This window comes from Mus caroli, unplaced genomic scaffold (genome assembly GCF_978045245.1).
Source record: "Mus caroli unplaced genomic scaffold, Mus_caroli_1 scaffold_2, whole genome shotgun sequence".
NCBI classification, from domain to species: domain Eukaryota; kingdom Metazoa; phylum Chordata; class Mammalia; order Rodentia; family Muridae; genus Mus; species Mus caroli.
Window position 1 is genome coordinate 143,600,899 of NW_028227257.1, and position 11,094 is coordinate 143,611,992.

The 11,094-nt window shown below is 40.8% G+C and overlaps 1 pseudogene; it reads right to left on the reverse strand.

Moving 5' to 3' along the window:
• Window positions 1–3,404: 3,404 nt before the first annotated feature.
• On the reverse strand, window positions 3,405–3,491 carry LOC115030324 (U2 spliceosomal RNA; annotated as a pseudogene).
• Window positions 3,492–11,094: the final 7,603 nt, after the last annotated feature.

Genomic DNA, 11,094 nt, shown 5'->3' on the forward strand with positions numbered 1-11,094 from the left:
GTCCCTGTTTAGTTTCTGTTTCCATGATCTGTCCATTGGTGAAAGTGGTGTGTTGAAGTCTCCCACTATTATTGTATGAGGTGCAATGTGTGCTTTGAGATTTACTAAAGTTTCTTTAATGAATGAGGCTGCCTTTGTATTTGGAGCATAGATATTCAGGATTGATAGTTCCTCTTGGAGGATTTTACCTTTGATGAGTATGAAGTGCCCCTCCCTGTCTTTTTTGATGACTTTGGGTTGGAAGTCAATCTTATCTGATATTAGAATGGCTACTCCAGCTTGTTTCTTCAGACCATTTGCTTGGAAAATTGTTTTCCAGCCTTTCATTCTGAGGTAGTGTCTATCTTTTTCTCTGAGATGAGTTTTTTGTAAGCAGCAAAATGTTGGGTCTTGTTTGTGTAGCCAGTTTGTTAGTCTATGTCTTTTTATCGGGGAGTTGAGTCCATTGATATTAAAAGATATTAAGGAAAAGTAATTGTTGTTTCCTGTTATTTTTGTTGTTAAAGTTGGCATTCTGTTCTTGTGGCTGTCTTCTTTTAGGTTTGTTGAGGGATTACCTTCTTGTTGTTTCTAGGGCGTGGTTCCTGTCCTTGTATTGTTTTTTTTCTGTTATTATCCTTTGAAGGGCTGGATTCGTGGAGAGATAATGTGTGAATTTGGTTTTGTCGTGGAATACTTTGGTTTCTCCATCTATGTTAATTGAGAGTTTGGCTGGGTATAGTAGCTTGGGCTGGAATTTGTGTTCTTTTAGTGTCTGTATAACATCTGTCCAGGATCTTCTGGCTTTCATAGTCTCTGGTGAAAAATCTGGTGTAATTCTGATAGGCTTGCCTTTATATGTTACTTGGCCTTTTTCTCTTACTGCTTTTAGTATTCTATCTTTATTTAGTGCATTTGTTGTTCTGATTATTATGTGTCGGGAGGTATTTCTTTTCTGGTCCAGCCTATTTGGAGTTCTGTAGGCTTCTTGTATGTTCATGGGCATCTCTTTCTTTAGATTTGGGAAGTTTTCTTCTATAATTTTGTTGAAGATGTTTGCTGGTCCTTTGAGTTGAAAATCTTCATTCTCATCCACTCCTATTATCTGTAGGTTTGGTCTTCTCATTGTGTCCTGTATTTCCTGGATGTTTTGAGTTAGGATCTTTTTGCATTTTCCATTTTCCTTGATTGTTGTGCCCATGTTCTCTATGGAATCTTCTGCACCTGAGATTCTCTCTTTCATCTCTTGTATTCTGTTGCTGATGCTTGCATCTATGGTTCCAGATTTCTTTCCTAGGGTTTCTATCTCCAGTGTTGCCTCATTTTGGGTTTTCTTTATTGTGTCTACTTCCCTTTTTAGGTCTAGTATGGTTTTGTTCATTTCCATCATCTGATTGGATGTGTTTTCCTGTTTCTCTTTAAGGACTTCTACCAGTTTGGTTGTGTTTTCCTGTTTTTCTTTAAGGACTTGTAACTCTTTAGCCATGTTCTCCTGTAGTTCTTTAAAGTCCTTCTTGATGTCCTCTACCATCATCATGAGATATGCTTTTAAATCCAGGTCTAGTTTTTCAGGTGTGTTGGGGTGCCCTGGACTGGGCGAAGTGGGAGTGCTGGGTCCTGATGATGGTGAGTGGTCTTGGTTTCTGTTAGTAAGATTCTTACCTTTACCTCTCGCCATCTGGTAATCTCTGGAGTTGTTATAGTTGTCTCTGTTCAGAGGTTGTTCTTCTGGTGATTCTGAGTATCCTCTGTCAGCAGACCTGTACAGACTAAGTTCGGCGGAGTCCCGGAGCCAAGATGCAGGGAGCCAAGATGCAGGGAGCCAAGAAGTCCCGGAGCTCCCTGCAGGGCAGGTCACTGTCCTCCGACTGGGAGGGTGCCGGATGTCTGCGGCCCCAAAAGGGTGCTGCCTCAGCGGCTCTGTGGCTCCCGCCTGTCCCAGAAGCTGTCTGCCTCTGTGGTCCTCACTCTAACCTGTAGACTAAGTTCGGCGGAGTCCTGGAGCCAAGATGGCGCTCTCTGCAGGGCAGGTCTCTGTCCTCCGGCTGGGAGGGTGCCGGAAGTCTGCGGCCCCAAAAGGGTGCTGCCTCAGCGGCTCTGTGGCTCCTGCCTGTCCCAGAAGCTGTCTGCCTCTGTGGTCCCCACTCTGACCTGTACAGACTAAGTTCGGCGGAGTCCCGGAGCCAAGATGGCGCTCCCTGCAGGGCAGGTCACTGTCCTCCAACTGGGAGGGTGCCGGATGTCTGCGGCCCCTAAAGGGTGCTGCCTCAGCAGCTCTGTGGCTCCCGCCTGTCCCAGAAGCCGTCTGCCCCCGTGGTCCCCACTCTGACCTGTAGAGACTAAGCTCGGCGGAGTCCCGGAGCCAAGATGGCGCTCCCTGCAGGGTAGGTCACTGTCCTCTGACTGGGAGGGTGCCGGATGTCTGCGGCCCCAAAAGGGTGCTGCCTCAGCGGCTCTGTGGCTCCCGCCTGTCCCAGAAGCTGTCTGCCTCTGTGGTCCTCACTCTAACCTGTAGACTAAGTTCGGGGGAGTCCCAGAGCCAAGATGGCGCTCTCTGCAGGGCAGGTCTCTGTCAGTTTTTTTTTTTTTTTTTAAATCACAATTGCTCTGTGGTACAGCTTTACGTCAGGCATGGTGATTCCACCAGAGGTTCTTTTATTGTTGTTTCAATAAAAGTTGAAAACAACTTAGGAAGGGGGGTGAAGAAATAAGACCTGAGAATAGTTGATGTAAGGCTTCTGTGACCATCCCTACACCCACCCCAATCCCAACACCAACACAAAAAAGGTAGCAGCCTAAACAGGAAGTCGCCAAACAGAACCCTTAACAACTATGATAAGGATCCTGAAGTTAGCTTTCCACAGTTGACGGCTTTTGGCAGGGGTGGGGAGGGGAAGGACTCAGTCCTATTTAAGGGACAGGGCACTGAAAGTTTGCCCATGTTCCAGTGAGCACAAAGACAATATAAATTGGACTAAATATTGGGATGTCCCAATATTCAACTCATAAATTACACAGGTCATCTAGACAAAACTCCTCAACAATAAACTACAGAATTAAACTATCCCAAATATCTTAGCAGACATGTAGAGACTCTTCAAGCCAACAGGTGTGGAATCTATAGTCTTCTCAGAAGTTCAACAATCTATTTAAAATAGAGATTTAAAAATATTAAATTTATTTTATGGATATTATTATTTTGTCTGTGAGTATATATGTGTGTACTATTCTTGTGCCTGGTACTGATGGAAGCCAGAAGAGAGTGCCAGATTCTCTAAAACTGGATTAACAGATGGTGTGTTGGTTTGTTCCTCTGCAAAAAGCAGTGAGTGCTCTGTACCCCTGAGCCATCTCTCCAGCTCCAGAAATGTTTTACAATTATAATATTGGTGGAAGTCACAAGAAGGAAGCTTACTGGTTTAATTGAATGTTTACCTAAAATTTTTATGTAGTAAACAAAATATAGCAAAGTTTTTCTACACTTGATCTTAGCCAAAAGGCCGAGAAGCGATAGCAAAGTTTTTCTATGCCAAAAAAGTTGAAGCAAGTTAGTGAGATGGCTCAATGGGTCAAGTTCTTGATGTCAAGCTTAAAAATCTAAGCTTGATATCTCTTATCTTCACGGTGGATGGAAAGATTGGTCTTCTCCTCTAGTTGCCTTCTGATTTCCATACATGTCCCGTGATAAATACTCTTATACACAAAACAAACAAACAAATAACATGTAAAAACAAAATAGAATGAGTAAGAAGTGATTGAGTAAATTTGGACAAAGAAAAGTTAATTTTTTGTTTGTTTTTTGAGACAGAGTATCTCTGTGCAGCTCTGGCTGTCCTGGAACTCACTCTGTAGACCAAGGTTGCATTGAATTCAAGGGATGGAGAATCTCTGGCTTTGCCCCCTACCAAGAGTTTGGATTAAAGGCATGAACCACCATTACCCAGTGAAAAATTAAAGTGTGTAATTAAAATGGGTCTAATCATATCACTGAAACAGAGAATAAATACCAAATTTTAGAAGGAAAATTAATTTTATGAACAGATCAAACACAAATAACTAAAAAAATAGATATTTCTTTTTGCTAATTATGTTAACAACATTGAGTCAAAAAATGATTTGTGAGGATATCAAGACAGAAAATACCACTCAAAGACTATGGAGAGAGTAGGTGGGGACGAAGTACTCATGACCAGTTGGGGAACTATTGGCAGCTGATAGTGCTGGAAGTTGGAGAGTCAGCTTTCTTTAGGAATGTGGCCCATGGTCAGTTGATCATACTCTAGGGTAGACATTCATACCCAAGAGTGTTTAGGCATCAAGAGTCAAACTTAATGGTTTTTGAAAGAGAAGACCAATGTTTGTTTGGGGAGGGAAGGGAGTAAATTTGGGGGGAATTAGGAGAAGGTGTTAATATATATTATTAAAGTATAGTGCATAATATTCTCAAAGAACTTATAAAAATTCAAAAAAGAAGGATGAAAAAATAGTATACAGTTGTTTTGGATGTATATTGTTAACAGTTTGCAAATAATTTTGGCAACATGGATCATGGGCCTGAAAAAATGTTCCAGCAGGCTGAAAACTCCACTTGCTGAAGATTTGAAATTTAATATGGATAAGATTGGAGAAGCAGAAATTATCAGAGAGGGAAAATAGATTAAGAAGAAAAGGCTTAAGGGGAAAATGCATACTATAGTATGAGCATCTTTAAATTTATTTTTAGTTGGGCATTTAGACACAATAGTCTGTTTATAAAGAATTGTATTGTATCACAACTGGAAAAAAAGTAAAATCATTGAAAGACATGACTGCTTCTGTTATAATGTTTTAAGATATTATATGATTCATGATAGTTGCTTGTGGTATGACATTAGTTGTATAAGTGTTAAAGTAACTTTCCTCTGAGCAGAACAAAGTATTGTCAGAATTACAAAGAAGAAACCAATTCATCTACCAGAGCTTTACTTTTAATCCCCAGGTTACAGGTACAGGTCTTTCTGTACCTATGTTGTGGATGGCCCTGGTGCTGTCGTATTTTGATGTTGATTCCACTTTGCAAGGAGGGGTTGTCTGGAACAAATAATGAATCCCATATTCAGGTGACTTCTTGTGAACCATGCCCTTATGAATAAAGGGACAAATCACTGGGCTAGTAGGCAGGACTTCTGGTTTGGAGAGGGGAAGAGAGTAGGTAAGAGAGAGATAGGGTCCTTTTGGATATGGATAGAGAACAAGATGTAGCTACTAGTGTCTCCTGGTTTCAATGGTAGATCTGCCAGAATTCTCCACTGGAGGATATAGATTTAATATGGCTTACAAGATTAGGATTCTACTTGTGCCCAGTAATTGAGTTACCATTGATTCTGAACTAAGTTCCAGAGAGAAAGGTACAGTGGCAAAGCATGGGTTTGCTTGATGTGCACCACAAAAGACCATGGGAGTTTTGAAGCATGAGGCTGGCATGGTAGTGACCCACCAGCAGGAACTTAGCTAGCTGGGTGGATTTTGAAGCTCTGAGTCAGAGAGTCTTCACGAGATAAGAATGGGCTGGCTATTGCCTGCCAGTGCATGGTTGTCCAGACTGCCAGGGCAGAGAGTAGCTGGGATTAGCACTGGATGGTACTTTTTATTAAAATTTTAATTTAAATTTATTTTTATACTCCATATTCCGTTCCCCAGCCCCCATTCACCCTCTGACTGCTCCACATCCCACACCTCCTCCCTATCCCACTCTGTCTCCACATGAATGCTCCCCCCAACACATGACCTCTAAATTCCCTGGGGCCTTCAGTCTCTTGAGGGCTTGGTGCATCATCTCTGAATGAACACAGACCCAGAAGTCCTCTACTGTATGTGTGTTGGGGGCCTCATATCAGCTGGTGTATGTTGTCTGTTTGGTGGTCCAGTGTTTGAGAGATCTCAGGAGTCCAGATTAACTGAGACTGCTGGTTCTCCTACAGGATAGCCTTTCTCTTCAACTTCTTTCTGCCTTCCCTAATTAAACCACAGGGGTCAGCTGCTTCTGTCCATTGGTTGGGTGCAAATATCTGCATATGACTCTTTCAGCTGCTTGTTGGGTCTTTTGGAGGGCAGTCTTGATAAATTCCTTTTTGTGAGTGCTCCATAGCCTCAGTAATAGTGTCAGGCCTTGGGAACTCCTCTTGAGCTGGATCCCACTTTGGGCCTGTTGCTGGACCTTCTTTTCCTCAGGCTTTTCTCCATTTCCATCCCTGTAATTCTTTCAGAAAGGAACAATTATGAGTCAGAGATGTGACTGTGGGATGGCAACCCCATTCCTCACTTAATGTCCTGTCTTCCTGCTGAAGGTGGGCTCTATAAGTTCCCTCTCTCTACTGTCAGGCATTTCATCTAAGGTCCCTCCCTTTGAGTCCTGGGAGTCTCTTATCTCCCAGGGCTCTGGTACATTCTGGGGGAATCCCCACAACCTTCTATTTCCTGAGGTTGCCTGTTTGTATTCTTTCTGCTGGCCCTCAGGGCTTCATTTCCTTTCCTTCAGGTAATACCAGATCAGGTTCTCCTCTCCCTCCTCCCCCTCCACCATCCACTTTCCCTCTTAAGTCCCTCCCTCCCTCCCTCCCCACTTGTGAATGCTTTCTTCTCTCTCCCAAGTGGGACTAAGGCATCCTAGCTTGGGCACTTTCACTTGTTAAGCATTTTATGTTCTCTGGACTCTTCTTGGGTATTCTGTCTGTTTTTTTTTTTAAATTTTTTATTTTTTGTTAATATCCACTTATTAGAGAGTACATACCATGCATGTCCTTTTGAGTCTGAAGTACCTCACTCAGGATGATATTTTGTAGTTCCATCCATTTGCTTGCAAAACTCAGGAAATCCTCATTCTTTTGTTACATTTTTTTTTTTTTAAGAGACAGGGTTTTTCTGTGTAGTTCTGGCTGTCCTGAAACTCACTCTGTAGACCAGGTTGGCCTCAAAGTCAGAAATTTGCCTGCCTCTGCCTCCCAAGTTCTGGGATTAAAGGCATGAGCCACCAAGCCTTGTAGAAGTCCTCATTCTTAATAGCTGAGTAGTATTCCATTGTGAAAATAAACCACATTTTCTGTATTCATTTTTCTATCGTGGAACATCTAGGTTGTTTCAAGCTTCTGGCTATCACAAATATGGCCATTATGAACAAAGTGGAACATGTGCCCCTGTGGCATGGTGGGGGTATCTTTTCAGTATATTCTCAAGAGTGGTATAGCTGGGTCTTCAGGTAGATCTATTTCTAAGTCTCTGAGGAAACTTCAGATTGATTCCCACAGTGTTTGTACCAGTTTGCAATCCCACCAGCAATGGAGGAGTGTTCCTTTATCTCCACAACCTCTACAACATGTGCTGTCACCCGTGGTTTTGATCTTAGCCATTCTGATTGGTGTTAGGAGGAATCTCAGGGTCGTTTTGATTAGCCTTTCTCTGATCACTAAGGTCTTTGAACAATTCTTTATGTATTTCTCAGCTATTTGAGATTCCCCAGTTGTGCATTCTCAGTTTAGTACTATACCCCATTTTTTGATTGGGTTGTTTTTTGTTTTTTTTGGAGATTAACTTCTTGAGTTCTTTATATATTTTAGATATTAGCCTTTTTTATTTTATTTTATTAGATATTTTCTTTATTTACATTTCAATTGCTATCCCGAAAGTTCCCTATATACTCCCCCACCTTGCTCCCCTACCCACCCACTCCCACTTCTTGATTTTGGCGTTATCCTGCACTGGGACATATAAAGTTTGCAAGACCTAGGGGCCTCTCTTCCCAATGTTGGCCAACTAGGCCATCTTCTGCTACATATGCAGCTAGAGACACAAGAAACCCACCTCAGGGAAAAAGATAGACACTACCTCAGAGTGAAAGGCTGGAAAACAATTTTCCAAGCAAATGGTCTGAAGAAATAAGCTGGAGTAGCCATTCTAATATCGAATAAAATTGACTTCCAACCCAAAGTTATCAAAAAAGATAAGGAGGGACACTTCATACTCATCAAAGGTAAAATCTACCAAGATGAACTCTCAATTCTGAATATCTATGCTCCAAATACAAGGGCAGCCACACTCATTAAAGAAACTTTAGTAAAGCTCAAAGCACACATTTCACCTCACACAATAATAGTGGGAGACTTCAATACCCCACTCTCACCAAGGGACAGATCCTAGAAACAGATATTAGCCTTCTATCAGATGTGGGATTAGTGAAGTTTTTCCCCCCAATCTGTAGGTTGCTGATTTGTCTTATTGACTTTGTCCTTTGCCTTACGGAAGGTTTCCAGTTTTATGAGGTCCCATTTATCAATTGTTGATCTTAGAGCATGAACCTTTGGAATTCTAAAATGTCCCCCTGTGTCAATGAGTTCAAGGCTCTTTCCAACTTTCTCCTCTATTAGTTTCAGTGTATCTGGTTCTAGGTGGAGGTCCTTGGTCCACTTGAACTTGAGCTTTGTACAAGGTGACAAATATGGGTCAATTTTTACTCTTCTACATACAGACAGCCAGTTAGATCAGCACCATTTATTGAAGATGCTTTGTTTTTCCTTTTGTCTATTTCTGGCTTCTTTGTCAAAGATCAAGTGACCATAAAGTGTGGTTTTATTTCTGAGTCTTCAATACTATTTCATTGATCATCATGTCTGTCTCTGTACCAATATTATGCAGTTTTAAATCACAATTGTTCTGTAGTAAAGCTTGAGGTCTGGGATGGTGATTCCCTGAGCTGTTCTTTTATTTATTTTTTAAAAAGACTTATTTATTTATTTTATGTATATGAGTACACTGTAGCTGTCTTCAGACACACCAGAAGAGGGCATCAGATCTCATTGCAGATGTTTGTGAGCCACCATGTGGTTTCTGGGATTTGAACTCAGGACATCTGGAAGAGCAGTCAGTGCTCTTACTCTCTGAGCCATCTCTCCAGCCCCTGTTCTTTTATTGTTAAGAATTGTTTTTGCTATTGCTATTCTGTTTTTTTTTTTTTTGCCTTTCCAGATGAATTTGAGAATTTCTCTTTTCTTGTCTTTGAAGAATTGTGTTGGCATTTTGTTGGGGATTGTATTGAATCTGTAGGTTGCCTTTGGTAGGATGGCCATTTTTACAATATTAATTCTGCCAATCCATGACCATGGGAAATCTCTCTATTTTCTGAGCTCCTCGGTTTCTTTCTTGAGAGACTTGAAGTTATTGTTATACAGGTCTTTCACTTGTTTGGTTAGAGTTACCCCAAGATATTTTATACTATTTGTGGCTATTGTGAAGGGAAGTGATCCACTATTTTTTTTCTCAGCTTGTTTATCCTTTGTATAAAGGAAGGCTACTGATTTATTTGAATTAATTTTATATTTGGCCACTTTTCTGAAGTTGTTTATCAGCTGGAGAAGTTTGCTGGTAGAATTTTTGGGGTCACTTATGTATACTATCATATCATCTGCAAGTAGCGATACCTTCTTTTTTCTTTAACAATTTGTATTCGCTTGATCTCTTTTTGTTGTCTTATTGTTCTAGCTAACACTTCAGTATTATATTGAATAGATATGGGGAGAGTGGACATTCTTGTCTTGTCCCCGATTTCAGTGGGATTGCTTCAAGTATGTCTCCATTTAATTTGATATTGGCTGTTGGTTTGAAGTAAATTGTTTTTATTATGTTCAGGTATGGGCCTTAAATTCCTGATATCTCCAATACTTTTAACATTATACTTTGTCAAATGCTTTTTCTGCATCTAAGGAGATGGTCATGTGATTTTTTTCTTTGAGTTTGTTGATATAGAGGATTACATTAATGGGTTACATTCATGGCCAGCGAGACTTTAGGGGCAGAGAGAAGCTGGGATTATTGTGGGATGGTACTTTTTAAATATTTCATGAAACACACATAGGTTGTTTTTCTACACTATTCTTGGTCTTTCAGACAAAGTGCACATTTTACTTCTTGGTGCTAGAGGTACTGTATTTAGTTCAATGCATACAAATGCATTTCTTTTTATCCAAGTTTGAACTAAATTTTGAAATCTAGTGACTTCACCAAGGTCCACATATCCAAATAAGACAATTTTGTCTTATTTCCTGTGACCATAAAAGTCTTACTCTGTGAGCCAACATTTTGCCTGTTAACATTTTGTGGCCATTTTCTTGTATTAAATTCTCTCCCCAGCCAAGTAGTCTCCATTACTCCAAGTCTCATTCATGTCTTTGTTCCTTAGCCTGTAGATAAAGGGTTTAGCATAGGAGTGATCACTGTTTTTAACAGTAGCCACCGTTAACAAATCTGTTGAGTAGAAAGATGATGGCTAGAAATATACAAGGAGATGGTTTTATAGTGGAGGGTAGACACTGAGAGCTGCACATAGGGAAGACTTTGTTTTTTCACTACTGAGAGGATCATCTTCAGAATGATTGGTCAGTGTCATCCAAGTGACTCTAAAAGTCCCTAGTTATTCCTCGGGGGTTGAAGGCAGTTTCTACTCCTTAAAACACCATGTCATACCTAGGGTATAAGGCTTGGATCATGTTGGTTGGGTCTGACCTGGAAACCTTATTCCTACAGTCAGTCTTTTATGGTTCCAGGAAATACTATGTAAACTGCCAAGAGAGGGAAGCAATCAAACAGACAATCTTAGTGGCAACTCAAATGAATCACTACAACATGGCAGTCACATATCAGTGGCAATCAACAACTCTCTGCTTGACTCAACACTGACTCAACAGGAGGGAAACCATGCCTGGTACTGGAACCTGGCCAGCTTCCTGGGGTAAGCGAGATCATGGACCTTAGAAAAGTATCTACAATAGTAACTTTGCTAGATCTGCATAATTCCTTTCTACATTAAAAATCTTATTCTTATACCTACAGGTAAGTACAGCTACCACCCTTTATCGAAGAAGCCTCTCTTTACAGCAAATAAAGACTATTACTGAAAACTACAATTGGACAGAATGTGGACATCAACTGACCATCCATAGTTCAACCTTAATAGATACATGTAGAATACATCATAGTTCTTACATCAGTGACTCAGGGAACATGGCAGGTGAGGGGCAACAAGATTGCAAGAGTCAGAATACCAGGAGGTCTGTTGTGAAAGTCTCTCTTAGAAATGGCTGGTCATAA